Genomic DNA, 15590 nt, shown 5'->3' on the forward strand with positions numbered 1-15590 from the left:
GACAGCAAGATTTTTGCTTGTGTGTTTCGGAGCTGTTTTTGTTGCTCTTTTAAATGCAGTGTAACAGTGAAGAATAGAGAAGTTGCTTTCTGCCACCGAGCTGCTGAATGCTTGAACACAACAGATCAGCAGATACAGACGAACTTCCACAGGCAAATACTATTTCTTGTCTAGTGGTGAACTGAACATTGCACAGAAGAAAACAAAAAAAAGGGGACTTTTTTTCTGGAAGTAAAGATCAGGTATTAATTTCTGGACAGACCTTGTGTTGCACAAATAAAATTAAAAAAAAATTCCTCTGTGGTTATATTTTCTTGGCATAGTTGAGCTTTTCTGCCTTTAAAAAAATTAGCTTAGTTGGAAAAGAAAGCAGTATTGAACACCGTATTTCATTTTATTGAATTGGAAGGACAATCATAGAATCAGAATTTTAGAAGTGATGAAAGGGCTTTAATCTAACCGAATGTTCTAATTTTACAGATGAGAAATCTGAGGTGTAGTGAGGTTAAGTGACCAGCCCTGCAACACACGGCTCGTTTGTATGAGGGCCGAGGCTGAAAAACAGCTCTCCAGAGACTCCTAGCTCAGTGTTTTTTCTTCTCTGGGCATCGCTTTTTAGCTTCAGTTAGGATCTTTCTCTATTATTGGGATTATTTTTTAAATGGCTTGGTTTTGAAAATGTATGATTTCAATGTCATTGTTCTCATCCTTCAAGAATAAAAAAAAACTTTCCTCAGGGGGTCTGGGTGGCTCAGTGGGTTAAGCGGCTGCCTTCGGCTCAGATCATGATCCCAGGGTCCCTGGATCAAGCCCCATGGCAGGCTCCCTGCTCAGCGGGGAGCCTGCGTCTCCCTCTGCCTGCTGCCACCCCCCCCCCCGACCTGTGCTCTCTCTCACTGTCTGACAAATAAATAAATATAATCTTAAAAAAAAAATTTCCTCAATGAAATGGCATTACCATATAGAATGGAAAGTGTACGTACATATGCCACACAGACTTTAATGATTATCAGTGTGCCCTATCTAGAAGTTTTAATCCTCTTTAGACAAAGTTTATTTGTTTAAGAAAAGCCCAGCATTGTGTTCAGTGTGGCTGTAGAAGGAGGAAGCATCACCTCCTAGGTCTTGGGAGGCAGAGTGGGGGAGGTAGGGAGGGGCAGGTCCTGTGTGGACCGCTCAGACACATTCTTGTTCTCGAGCCCTTCACGGGTTACTCAAGTGAGAGATCAGTGAAGCCCTTCTTCAGTGCAAGTCACGAATGACTGAGTGATGCGTTCAGATGTGGAGTTTCCAGGTGCTGTTCAAATAAATAATGAATATAGTCTGCAATGCAGGTGAAAAGTTAATCATTCTGAATGGAAGTGGTTGCCTTTTTTTTTTTTTGCCCCTGTTACCTCTATGACATTAATCTCTCGCTGTGCCATGGGGATGAGATGATTGGAGTGGGCAAACACTCTCTCCTGGTATTCTAGCCATAGTAAGGCACTGAGGGTGAGATGTATCTCCAGGGCTGGCAGGAAGGGACCACCTTCTGTCCCTTGGGCAAAGCTCCCCGGGGCCTGGGGGGTCTCCTCCTCCTAGTAGCTGGAGCTCAGGAGAGCTGTGGCTTTTGATTGGTTGATTGCCATAAGGACTTGATTATTTATTTGTCCTTAGGTGTTGTGAACAGACTGATTTTATTGTTGTTTCATCCCCATTTGGCTTTGTTAGAAATGTATTAGAAAGTCAGAAGGCAGAAATGTTTGGTCCCTTTGGAAAGGCAGGTTGGTCATTTACTCGCTATGGGTACTCTATTTAGGAAACTTTATACCGCATTTTACAATAATTTCTTCCTGAAAATGTTGAGGTGGATTTTTCCCCCCCTCTATGTGAGTAAATTGGAAACATTTGAGGATTAAGCCTAGTGAGAGTTTAGCCTCTTTTATGAGAGATTTAGGGAGTTGGGGACAACTAGAGGGGAAAAATAACATACAAAAATAATTTTTTAAAAATGAAAAAAATTAGGCTTAGCTCTTCAGACACCATAAAAATTTTTTTAAAAATTTAAGTGCAAAGAAACAAGAAAAGAGTGGAATAAATGCTTATGTTAAACAGCCATATTCTAAATAGCATCGCAATAACTGGGATCGAAAGGGAATGGGAGGTCGGGAGAGGTCTTAGGGACATCTATGGGGAGATTATAGCAGTTTGGTGACATCCTTGTACTTGGAATTATTTTGTCCTTCATACTTGATAATATGTTAATAATATACCAAGGAATTTTCCCGATTTGTGATCTAAAGCGAAATCACCTCACAAATACGTGGTCCGTGAAATCCAGCTAAAATAAAATGTGTGGGTGGGTGCACCCCTCTCCCGTCTCCCTCCCCCCCGACTGGGGCTCTCCACTTTAAAGATTTTTTTTTTTTATTTGAGAGAGAGAATGAGATAGAGAGACAGAGCATGAAAAGGGGGAGGGTCAGAGGGAGAAGCAGACTCCCTCCCGAGCAGGGAGCCCGATGTGGGACTTGATCCAGGGACTCCAGGATCATGACCTGAGCCGAAGGCAGTCGCTTAACCAACTGAGCCACCCAGGCGCCCTGGGGCTCTCCACTTTAATATGGTGGTGTGGGTGCACCTCAGGTGCCCTGGTGCAGTGTCTTAGGAGTCAGTGAGCCTTGCCAGAATTTTCCTTAAAACTCCTAGTGACAGAAGTATCATATCTGTACAGCAAAGATGTTTAAGAGAGAAGAGTTGAGAAGGTATTGCATGAAAAATGCCCCTAGTCTTCCCCTCTCTTAGCTTTCAGGATCAACACTACCTTTCCCTTGAAAATGAGAAGGGGAGAAAACCCTTTTTCCACTATTCCTGTGACAGAGATTTCAAAAACTCTCTTGGTCCACCTAACGCTGGGGCTGTATGACCACCAGACGTCTGGCCAGTAGGTCAGAAAGTAAATTTCTTCCTTTCATTCAAATGTTCCTCTCCACAAAAGAATGCAACACTCTGATTCTTCAGAGTTCTTTCATGATTAGTCACTTTTGTTCCCTCATGTTTCCCTAGTAAAGGTTTAAATATTTAATTTTGTATACTCCTGGAATTAACTGCTTTCAGATAGTATATTTTAGTCAGCATATTTAAAGGCATCAAGTGCTGACATTGTTAGAAGGAAGGAAAGAAAAAATAACACCTCAACATTTTCAGGAAAAAATTATTGTAAAATGTGGTATAAAGTTTCCTAAATAGAGTGCAGGGTAGTGAACATTAATTTATCCTTCTTCTTGAAATTTACTGTCATTTCTGTGAAATGATTACACTGATATAGGACAGTTACGATGTCCCAGAAGCTCGTAATTCTTCTTGATGTCACGGCCTCTATCCTACTCACTTTTTTTTTTTTTTTAAGATTTTATTTATTTGACAGAGAGAGATAGCGAGAGCAGGAACACAAGCAGGGGAGCGGGAGAGAGAGAAGCAGGCTTCCCGCCAAGCAGGGAGCCCGATGCGGGGCTCGATCCCAGGACCCTGGGATCATGACCTGAGCCCAAGGCAGACGCCTAACGACTGAGCTATCCAGGAGCCCTGTCCTTTTCACTTTTCTTGGCTGTCATGTCTTACAGCTCCTTTCCTTTGCCTCTGTCTGATCTGTTGTAAACTTGAGGGAGATCAGATAACCAAGCTTATAAAAATTACTAGCCTGAACTGTGTACCTTAATTTGAATCCCTTGCTTTCCCCACCTGCCAGCTTGGCCCAAGGCAGTCACGGCCGCATTCTGGGTGCCCAAGGCTGACACAGTCGGGGAGGACTGTGCCAGGTGAAATAGGATGTTAATATATAAAGTAAGGGCTGCCAGTGTGCATGATATTTTTTATTTAGTAACAGCCCAAATGGGTACTGGATAAAAAAATAAAAATAAATAGGGTCCCTTCTCGGCTTCAGCCAGTCGTGGTTCTAGATGAATCCATAAGAAGACATCTGTATAGGACTTCAGTGTTGACTTCAACAAGGCAGAACGGGAGGCCTGTTTGGACTCCATGCCCATGCCTGCTCTTTTCAGCTCTGTTATCCCAGGAAGCAGAGGAGAGGGGGCAGCCTGAAGAGCATGGGTTTGTTGGATCTGCCACTTCTGCTTCTCATCAGCTCTTTCAGCTGAGGGGGGAGGAACTGGTGGATTTTATGCACGCACCAAAACACTTATGGGGCTCATAACATGGGTAAGAGGACAGAGTGATAGATTATGCCGTGTGTGTGTGTGTGTGTGTGTGTGTAACACTTTTTTCCCCCAAAGTAGAAGCAGTGATCTATAAATAGATCTTTTTTGGAAAGAATATAAACCTGACCTTTGGAACTCAGAATATTTTTTTTTTGAGATTTTATTTTTTTATTTGTGAGAGAGAGAGAGAGAGCACAATCAGGGGGAGTGACAGAGGGAGAGGGAATAGCAGACTCCTCCCTGAGCAAGGAGCCCGATGTGGGATTCGATCCCAGGACCCTGGGATCATGACCTGAGCCTAAGGCAGACGCTTAACCGACTGAGCCACCCAGAATATTTTTTTCATAGAAACAGTGTGCTATAGCTGGGTCCCATATGCTATAGCTGGGTCCCATGAAAGCTCACCAAGTCCCCTAACGTCCTTAGGACCATGCCCATCATAGTCTCGTGGACCCTTGGTGCTATCGGCCCTTCAGCTGGTTTGGCCCATGGTTACGAAGAATGGCCACTGTGGCTTGGGGAATAATAGTGAAAAATTTGAGTAGAAGCAGGTCATTATTTATCTGGTAAAATGAGCGAGGCTAGCAAAGGACCGGATGGGAAGTGAAGTCACTTCCTGAAGTGGTTCCTAAGGACCCAAATAAATTTGAACTAAGAACAGAAGGGAAGTTTAAGGTAAGGAGAGTTAAGAGTTCTTCTACTGGAGAAAGAACATTCTCACCTCAAGACTGCCTGAAAATAGAACAAGCTGATTGATGAGGTAATGAAATCAGCATCACCTGACATGTTCAGGCAGAGGTGGGAGGCTCCTCTCGTGAGGAATTCTCCAGAAGGGAGCCATATATTGACTGGAGAGGAATAATATACAACCAGTCCTTTTTCTCCTAACACTGAAATATGGCACTGAAGACTCACATTTGCGTCTCAGTTTTTAAATTGGAAAGGTGATGTAACCGCATTGAAATAATTTTAACAAAGGCGAACGGCCATAGTTTTAACAACCCGAATACAGTATAACTTTATTTTTGTATTAAGTTTCTCACTAGCCTACACCTAATTTCTTTCAAACAAGGGACAAAACTAAACACACAAAATGTTATTTTTCCCACTCTAAAGAGTGTAATGTTCACCATTACTGATCTGTTTTTACACTTCCAGGTGCTGATAATAATACACACATAGTGGTATCTTTACATTATTGCTTGTTTGAGTGTTTATTTTTAAAAGATTTTATTTATTTATTTATTTATTTGACAGAGAGAGAGAGCGAGAGAAAGAACACAAGAAGGGGGAGTCGGAGAGGGAGAAGCAGGCTTCCCGCTGAGCAGGGACCCCAATGTGGGGCTCGATCCCAGAACCCAGAGATCATGACCTGAGCCAAAGGCAGACGTTTAATGACTGAGCCACCTAGGCGCCCCTTGTTTGAGTGTTTAAATTCATTATTAGAAGAACGAAAACCATATTCGAAACATGCAGGAGTCTTACATAGTTTAAGTTTTTCATGGTTTCAAGATTTTGACATCAATATTTTTCTGCACCTTAGTGGTCCTTGAGGATTATTCAGGGCAAGGTTCTTCTGACTTTTATAATTAGCATGCTGGATTCCCAGTTTTTCCTAGCCCAGGGTGGGCTGTGTTTTACAGTAAACTCTGATAAAGGGTGATTGGAGGTAGGACGGTGAGGACAGGCTTCCAGTTAGCAGAGAGAACCTGTGACTTACTGTCTGCTTTTCCTAGGTCACCAGTTTTCAAAGAATTTGAGTATAATTAAATACACTTTATAATAAACTAGGCTGAATATAATTTAATCTTTTCCTGAAGGTACTCCGGAGTCTTGGAGTGCTCTGGGGTCATGATGAACATCAATTACCTTCTCGCGGTGGGTGTGCAGAAGGAGGCAGGTAATAGAGTTCCATCTGATTGAGTCCTGGCTGACCGGACCTTTTCTATTATCACAGGGAACTCAGTGTCGAGACTTTGGAACTGCTGTTTCATGTTAAATTCGCAGGCAGGAGAGAATGTGATAAAGATGATCTCTTTGGTTTTGAGAGGTTGAAAGTTGATGGTAATCATTCCTGTGGACATGGTGGTATAGATAGAACACGTGTCTATCTGCCAAGTGTCTAAAGCTCTCTCATATAACTTGACCATTATTCGATTTCTTTTTTTTAAGATTGATTTATTTATTTGAGAGAGAGAGAGAGAGAACCCGCGAGAAGGGGGAGAGGCAGAGGGAGAGACAGAATCCTCAAGCAGACTCCGCATGGAGTGTGGAGCCCGATGCAGGGCTAGATCTTATGACCCTGAGATCATGACCTGAGCTGAAACCAAGAGTCGGACGCTTAACCGACTGAGCCACCCAGGTGCCCCTGTTGTTTGATTCTTATGACAATCCTAAGAATGAAGCATGGCAGCTGACATCCCATTTTTACAGATGCAAATAGACCTCAGAAAGTTTAAGTGACTTGGTGAAGATCACATAGTATGTAGATGGCTGAGGCCACTTGACTCCAGAATTCAGTGTTTTTGTTAGCATTCCAAAGGTTACTAAACATTGGCACATCGTAATATTTTTGAGTGCTTACTGTGTTCTCTGTGGTGTGTTTATCGGCTCATTTAATTTTCACAAAAGCCCTGTGAGTAAGTAGATCTTGGTTCCTTGGGTACTATTATGATTATGATGTTTAGAGATGAGGACCCCGAGGCATACGGAGAGGTTAGGGCATGCAGCTGGGGAGTGGCAGAGCTGAGATTTGAACCCAGGAGCTTGGGCTGCATGGTCCAGGCTCTCCCCTTCATGCCATCCTGCTACTCAATGTGCAGACACACCAGTGTGAGGTCAATCAAGAGGCGTGTCTATGGGAATCTTCCTATCTGCAAAGACCTCTGCCTGTATGTTGGGTCTGGGATCATTCTGACAGACGTTTTGAGCCCAGATCAGCCATTTTGAGATACTTAGCCCTGAGCCTCAGTTTCTTCATCTCTAAAACAAAGATGTAGAACACCTCATTTCTTTGTAAGAATGAGATGAGGGACGTGTAAAGCGCCCAACACAGTGCTTGTTCTGTAGCCTTTATTTTTAAAATTGTTTTAGTGATCATTTATTCACAATGGCCAAACCATATTAAAAGTTTTCCAAGAAGCTATAGTATGTTTCCCCTTGTGTGAATGTGTGTGTATTAATGGGATGTATTGTCTTTCTTGAGTCTTGAAAATAGGCAAATCTGATAATTACATTTATTAATACTATTATACCCAGCTGCACTGGTCTCGACTTTTAACTTCATATCCTTAGAGAGCTACAAGTTGTCCAAGAACCCAAAGTGATCATACAAATTATTTGTCATATAGTTTCTTTGTGACTGTGATAAAGTAGAGGCTCGAATGGAAAAGCGCAAAGAGCAATGTTGATGTCAGTGGTTGCCAAGAATTATATAAACTGCACAGAGCTCATTAGAAAATACACAATGTGACCATTTGTATTCCGTCTGAACACGTAGCACCTAGAGCTGCCATTTGTCCACCATACCAACTATATTTGCTTGGTTTATATCTGTGTGCTCAAGGTATCTTCTCAGTGACTGTCTGCCATCCTTTACCATGCTTTCTTGGCAGTGTGTTTCAGGCTGGAGGCTCTTTCTAACACAGGAACTCTATTGGCTTAACTGTGGTACCTACTTAATACAGGTAACTGGCAGTAACTGCTTAGTAAGTGCTTTACATATTTAACATACCTCATTTTTAAATAAATACAACCCCTCCCCATCTTTTAACATTTTTAAAAAAGATTTATTTATTTTAGAGAGAGAGAGAGAAAGCGAGCATGGGAAGAGGGAGAGGGAGAGAGAATCCTCAAGCGGACTCCCCACTGAGTGCGGAGCCCAGCACAGGGCTCCATCCCAGGACTCTGAGATCAGGACCTGAGCTGAAATCAAGAGTCGGATGCTTCCCCAACTGAGCCACCCAGACACCCCTTAACATTCTTTTAAATTTTAAGATTTTATTTATTTATTTGAGAGAGAGAGAATGAGAGACAGAGAGCATGAGAGGGAGGAGGGTCAGAGGGAGAAGCAGACTCCCCGCCGAGCAGGGAGCCCGATGCGGGACTCGATCCTGGGACTCCAGGATCATGACCTGAGCTGAAGGCAGTCGCTTAACCAACTGAGCCACCCAGGCACCCCAACATTCTTTTAAATTTTAAATAGGCTTTTTTTTTTTTCATTTTTTCCTACCATGCATGATAGCACTGCATTAGCACTTCCAAACTACGCATCTTTCTTCTTGTCTCATAGGAGTTCATATTGATTCTTTTGGTGAATTTTACAGAGTACTCACTTTGTGCCTTGTACTCTCTAGGTTTAGGGAATCTAATAATGAGCAAGACAGACAAGGTTCCTGCCCTCAGGGAGCTTTGCCACTCTGCCTGAGGATGGCCCTGATGAAAGGAGCCCATAGTGATTTGGGACCTGTGATCCCTCCAGGGAATTTCTGCCTGGACATAACCTCCCCCTCATCTCTATGGAAAGCACGAAGTGTGCATGACATTATGTCAACACTCATTCAAGGGTAATGAAAGGCGCAGGTAGTGTTTGCAAATACTAAAGTCTGGTTGCAGTTTGAGTCTTTTTGCCTCCTTTCTTATCTCCTCTTATTCTTCTGTCTCATTCTCAGTTTTCAGAGCTTAGTCATTATTTCCTAGATCTTTCCTAACATGTGATCGGGTGACCCAAGGGCAGGAGGCACGGGTTGTTTGAACTGCACCATCTGCGAAGGCGACCGGCTGGGAAAGAGGATGCCACTCTGTGTGGCCGGGTCTGACTTGACACGGCTCTCACTGAATTTGTGTTGCGTTCAGTCTGTCCGGACAAGTCACTCAATCTGTACCTCCATTTTCTCATTATTGGGAAAAGCAGTTGGAGCAGAAGGATTTTCTACGGTCCCTGCCAATGCTGCAGTGTTGTGATTCACATGTTCCTGAAAAGTTGAGTGTACTTATGTCAATAAATGGAAATCTATTTTCCAATGAGCCTGGAAATCTATTTTCCAATTATCCTCTCCCCTGGTTTATTACTTATCATCAGAGTGTTGTGGCTTCTAACACTGTTCCTGCTCCAAGCCCATCAAGAGGTTAATTACCTGTGAAGAATGAGGGGCTGCTGGAGAGCTGTAAAATGTTCAAGAGAACTTTGGAGCTAATCTCTTTGGTAATGTGAATAAATAAATGTCCTTCATGCATCCAGTTTCCAGGAGGAGGCATAGCGGTACGGAGCTATCTACGCTGGGCAAAGTCAAGTTGCTGATAGAGTAGAGGGTCAAGCTTATCAGGATCATCCTCTTTCTCCTAGAGGTTATGCAGTCGGAGCACAAATAATGCTTTTATTTAATTAATTAATTTATTTATCTATTTTTTTGCGCAGATAATGCTTTTAAAGAAAACAGCTGGGTTCTTCCATGTTCCCTTAGGAATCCGGAATAGTACCCTTTTTGTTTGTTTTATCTCGCTCTCCTGTAGTGGGTAAAAACTCCAAGTGAGGAAACAGATGAGGAATTTGTTTGAAAAAACTTTGTAATTGCTAACAAAGTTCATCTCCTTTTCCATTCTTTTCCATCTGGAATAGAACAGCCCCAGGCCTTAAACTTGCTTTCCTGTGACTTCAGCAGACCTCATGCGTTGCAATCCCATAGCACTGCCTGACTCAGAAGCTCTGTCCTAAAGAATAAGTATTGTCTCCATGTGTTCTGAAATATGCCAGGCAGGAAATCCCCTCTGCATATAGGGAAGGTAGTCTGTTTCAACACACACACACACACACATCACTAAGCACATCTATTCCCATGCTTCCAAAGCTGTCTAACCAGCTTCTGGTGGTTGTCGGGGGTATCATTAGTGGGAATCTCAAGATACTAAATTAAATTTTATGAAGTAGTTTTATTGGTAGTTTTGGAAGGGCATTACTTTTTAGGTAGCCCTGTTTGTCACTGGGCAGGAGGGAAGCAGGTTGCATGTCACCAGGAATATTTTGTGGGAAGCAGACATATAAGGAATTCTCTTTTCCCCATTACCCTTATATTTTTGGGTTGCCGTGTTATGTTAAGTCTGGCTGGCCAGATTCCAGCCAAGAGGATGTTACAACTTATGAAAAATTATTCAGCCTTCGGTGTTAAGCAGGACTTCGCTAGTTCTGAATTTAGTTGGTGTTCTTTTTTTTTTTTTTTTTTTAAAGATTCTATTTATTTTTGGGTGCCTGGGTGGCTCAGTTGGTTAGGCGGCTGCCTTCGGCTCGGGTCATGATCTCGGGGTCCTGGGATCGAGCCCCGCATCAGGCTCCTCACTCAGCAGGGAGTCTGTTTCTCCCTCTCCCTCTGCTGCTCTCTCGCTCATGCTCTCTCTCGTTCAAATAAATGAATAAAATCTAAAAATAAAATAAAAAAGATTTTATTTATTTTTGAGAGACAGAGAGAGCGAGCGAGCACACAAGCAGGGGAGGGGCGGAGGGAGAAGCAGGCTCCCCACTGAGCAGGGAGCCCGATGCAGGACTCGATCCCAGAACCCTAGGATCATGACCTGAGCCGAAGGCAGACACTTAACTGATCGAGCCACCCAGGTGCCCCTTTAGTTGGTGTTCTATGGAGGAGGCCAAAGTCAGGGGTTTTGCCTGTCATTGATAAGGGAAGCCTTGAGCTGTTGGCTTGGTATTCGTGTACCAACTTGGCTCTGGAGCTGAGCTTAGACCCTTGTCTCCACTTATTCTGTCTGTGACTTCCGAGCTGTTTCAAGAATTCTTTATTGACTTGGCACCAAGCGTGTGTTTCTCCAGTTAGAGTGAGGGATGGACTCCCAAGAGACAGACATTGTGTTAGCCCCCCATCCCTTTTTAATAAGAAGGCTTTTTAAGTAAAGCCACTAAAGGATATGTCTCATTGTCATGGAAATTCATCACTTTAGTTTTTAATTTTTTTTTGCCTCCTGTCTTAATACTTCTTACTTTAGGTAACCACTATGATACAGTATACATAAATCCCCAGAGCATGAAAATGAATTTAAGAGCTCATGTTATTAGAAAGTTCTCAAGTCAGTGATACAGGAACCCAGTGACATGTAATCCACAAGACGTCCCTCCGTGAACTGGCTTTTCAAGGGACTGTCACATACCGTTGCTGATAGAAGGATGATGGTGGGGCGCCTGGGTGGCTCAGTTGGTTAAGTGACTGCCTTCGGCTCAGGTCATGATCCTGGAGTCCCAGGATCGAGTCCCACATCGGGCTCCCCACTCAGCGGGGAGTCTGCTTCTCCCTCTGACTCTCCTCCCTCTCATGCTCTCTGTCTCTCATTCTCTCTCTCTCAAATAAATAAATAAAATCTTTAAAAAAAAAAAAAAGAAGGATGATGGTGTTGGAAGGGGCTGCATATGAAAGTACAGTTTCTTCATGCCTTATATGTTGTTTGATGAGGATTTCTGGCACAGAAAAACATGTTACAACTTATGAAAAATTATGTTAATTTTTGGGGGGGTCTTCTGGTTGCTGTGGGAATACGGATTGACAGTTTTGGTGACTTTACGAGTAACAAATAAAGTTACATATGGCAAAGACATGAACATATCAAGGAAATCATGTGTGTCCTAAATACAAATATCTCCTTTAAATTTGTATGCATCTTTGTCTTCATTCCTCATGGTGTTTGTTATCCTGTGTGTGTGTGTGTGTGTGTGTGTGTTTCTTCTTCTATTCTAGGCTGCTTGAGGAAAAATGCTGATTCATAGTGTCATTGTCTTTTGTTTTCCCAGGGAGATTCTGGGTCTGTTTCTAAGTTCATTTTTCTACAGCCTAGAGTTTAATCTCTCTAGATAAATCTTTATTTATTCCCCCTCTTACAGACACAGGGCGTTTTGCTTTGTTTATGTTAATAAATGTCAGGCTAGTCCCAGAGAATTAGAAGAAATGCCAGTCATTTCCTAAGGCTCTTGAGCATGCTTTCTTTCCCCCTCTGTTTCTTAATATATTGAACTTTTTGGAGTTTACCTTTTAGGTGTTTGAAGGTGATATTAGGAGATTCTTAGATTTTACTGATAGTATCTAGAAGGTCTTGTCATCGCTGATCTAGAACACATGTGTCAGGGAGACCCTAGTGGAAATTTTCTCATCCCAAAAGTTTAGAAGGTTTACATTCTGGAGAGGAAGAAGTTTTTCAGATATAATACATAGATTTTGCCATAGTGAGGTGAGTGGTACTTTCAACTGAATGTTTTTCTATACGAGCCAGCAGACAGCTTGGCTTCCTGGTTGTAATTATATGCCATTGGCTTGTGGTTATTATTTTAGAAACTGAGTTCATCATGGACTCCCTGAGCATTCCCATTAAGATTGTAATTCCATCCAAGGTTTATAGTGTCATCGTAGAAACTAGATGGAATTACAGCCCCGTGCACATTTTGGAAGACTGCATTATTTATTGAAATACTTTATAAAGTTAAATAATTTTGTAAATATCCTGAAAGTACTTGGGACTTAGAAACCTAATCTTAGCCATATAGAAGGTTCTCAGTAAATATCTGTTGTTTATTTGGTTGACTTCGTTTACGTCTTTAAATAATGTTTTAAACAAAACAAAACAAAACAAAACCCCTGGAGAGGCTGTACTTATATTTGTAGGACTTAAAAAAAAATCTTGCCTTAAAATGCTTGTGGGGTCTCCTGCTTGTTAATTGATGGAAAAATTGGCTCCGCGTGTGAGTATTATTTAATCTTTTCTGTTTCTAGCCTAGAGTGTAAAATTGAGTGGTTCTAGTGGCCAAGGATCTTAATTTCAGAGAAGTCCACTTGTCCCAACTAATCCGTTTTACATAAACATTTCTTTTCTGCATCATGTTCCTAAACCTGTGTGTCCCATGCCTTTGAGGTGGACCCCTATGAGGTGAATAATTATACAACCAGAAACTTTGGCTGTCTGTTGGAATATTGGATGGATGCCTTTCTTAATGGTCTTAATCAGGGCAAGAACTGTCAAGATAATTCACTAACATGGTGTGTGACCAGATACGAATGGCCTCTGTTTTTTATGCCCCTAGACATACTACTTCAGAAAAATGTAAGGTTGGAAGTTCACAAAGATACATCATATATTTCAGAGTCTGATATGGTTTTTATTTTTTTTTTAATTTATTTAATTTTTTTCTAAGTAGGCTCCATGCCCAGCGTGGAGCCCAACGCAGGGCTTGAACTCAACGACCCTGAGATCAAGACCTGAGCTGAGACCAAGAGTCGGACTCGTAATCAGCTGAGCCACCCAGGTGCCCTGATGGTGGTTTTTATTTTTTTTATTTTTTTATTTTTTAAAGATTTTATTTATTTATCTGAGAGAGAGAATGGGAGACAGAGAGCATGAGAGGGGAAGGGTCAGAGGGAGAAGCAGACCCCCCGCCGAGCAGGGAGCCCGATGCGGGACTCGATCCAGGGATTCCAGGATCATGACCTGAGCCGAAGGCAGTCGCTTAACCAACTGAGCCACCCAGGTGCCCCATGATGGTGGTTTTTAAATTGTAGACTCTGTGTTGTATATTTTGGGATGATTATATATACTCTGGGTAACAAATTATTACTGGAAATGTTACTGCCTGTGCCATCATATGCCCTGCAAGACCATAGTGTCAAAAAGCTAAAAGTCAACGTATTTTGAGTATTTTTTTTTTAATTTGCAATTTTGGGGATTTGCAGGCACGTATGGAAGGTTCTTCAATTTTAGTATATGTGCTGCCGAAGCGAGCACGTAAGATTCTTCAAAGATAAAAAAATTTCAATGAAGGAAATTCTGTATTATTATATTCTTTTAATTGTCAGAAATATTTAAAATTTATATAAAATTATATTAATAATCCATTACTTATGAATGTTATCTGTTCCAGGAAGCATTCATTTTTAAGAGTTCATATGTAGAGGGGATGCCTGGGTGGCTCCGTCGGTTAAGCGTCTGCCTTCGGCTCAGGTCATGGTCTCAGGGTCCTGGGATCGAGTCCTGCATCGGGCTCCCTGCTCAGCGGGGAGTCTGCTTCTCCATCTCCCACTCCTCCTGCTTGTGTTCCCTCTCTTGCTGTGTCTCTGTCTGACAAATAAATAAATAAAATCTTTTAAAAAATAAATAAATAAAACCATGTTTTCTAGGAAACTTTCTAAATTAAAAAACATCTACATAAGAAGGGGAATTATAGGGGCACCTGGGTGGCTCAGTCGGTTAAGCGTCCACCTTCAGGTCAGGTCATGATCTCAAGGGTCCTGGGATCGAGCCCCTCATCGGGCTCCCTGCTCAGCGGGGAGTCTGCTTCTCCCCCTCCCTCTGCTGCTCCGCCTGCTTGTGCTCTCCCTCTCTCTCTCTCTCTGACTAATAAATAAATAAAATCTTTAAAAAAAAAGGTTCGTATGTAGAACAGAGATAACAAATAGGTAGAGCTAAAGTCAATGCTTTCTGCTCTTGAAGAATTTATTGAAAAAGAAGATAATCTTTACCTTGTTATTTCTCTGTTTAAGGGCTTAAAGACACTTAGAGAATGCTTCTGCTTTTAACAGTTTAAAGGTTGAACAATGACGGGTCCCTCTGTCTTCTGATTTATTTTGATGTAAATTCTAACGTTTTGTTTCTTTTATCACCTGTAAACATTTTATGTTAGCCCTATAAATTAGACTCTGCTTTAACTAAATAGAACCCCTTGATCCACCTTACAATGAACAAAAAGTATTTTCTTCTTCAATGTCTCACAGGGAGTACTGCTGGATTTTATATAAGAAGTTGACTTTAAAAGTGGTGGGGTTTTTTTGTGCGGTGTGGGTGCAGCAACAATATTGTGCATTTCTTTCAAAAGGATCTGTGGGTGGGGGAACTACCTTTGGTGCCCTCCCTGGTTACCCACTCAGTTGTTCCTCACAAGAAAAGGGGAAACCCAGGGCTCCGTACCCACTAATTCTGAATAACAGGGCTGGGGGTTGGTGGGGTGGAAAGGCCACTGTCTTTTGGCAGAAGCCTTCGTGGTACAATAGCTTAGCAAAATGCAGGGGTTTTTTTGTTTGTTTGTTTGTTTGTTTGTTTAAGATTTTATTTATTTTTATTTTATTTTATTTTAAGATTTTATTTATTTGACAGAGAGAGACACAGCGAGAGCAGAAACACAAGCAGGGGGAGTAGGAGAGGGAGAAGCAGGCTCCCCGCCGAGCTGGGAGCCCGATGTGGGGCTCGATCCCACGACCCCGGGATCGTGACCTGAGGCTAAGGCAGATGCTTAACCCACTGAGCCACCCAGGCGCCCCCCTACAGAAAATTTCATTCAGTGTGCTTCTCATTTGTTTTCCGTGAGGCCTTTGTCACCTCTAGAATATGAAAGTGAATTAATGAAGAATCTATACTTTTTTT

The 15590-nt window shown here is 42.1% G+C and overlaps 1 protein-coding gene across 16 annotated transcripts in view; it reads left to right on the top strand.

Moving 5' to 3' along the window:
• ATXN1 (ataxin 1) overlaps positions 1-15590 on the top strand; it is a 407605-nt gene that overhangs the window by 60028 nt on the left and 331987 nt on the right. The gene's annotated exons all lie outside the window — the stretch shown is intronic.

The sequence above is a fragment of the Mirounga angustirostris genome, unplaced genomic scaffold (genome assembly GCF_029215605.1).
Source record: "Mirounga angustirostris isolate CCGP_5_RB_7025 unplaced genomic scaffold, mMirAng1.0.hap1 SCAF_8, whole genome shotgun sequence".
NCBI classification, from domain to species: Eukaryota; Metazoa; Chordata; class Mammalia; order Carnivora; family Phocidae; genus Mirounga; species Mirounga angustirostris.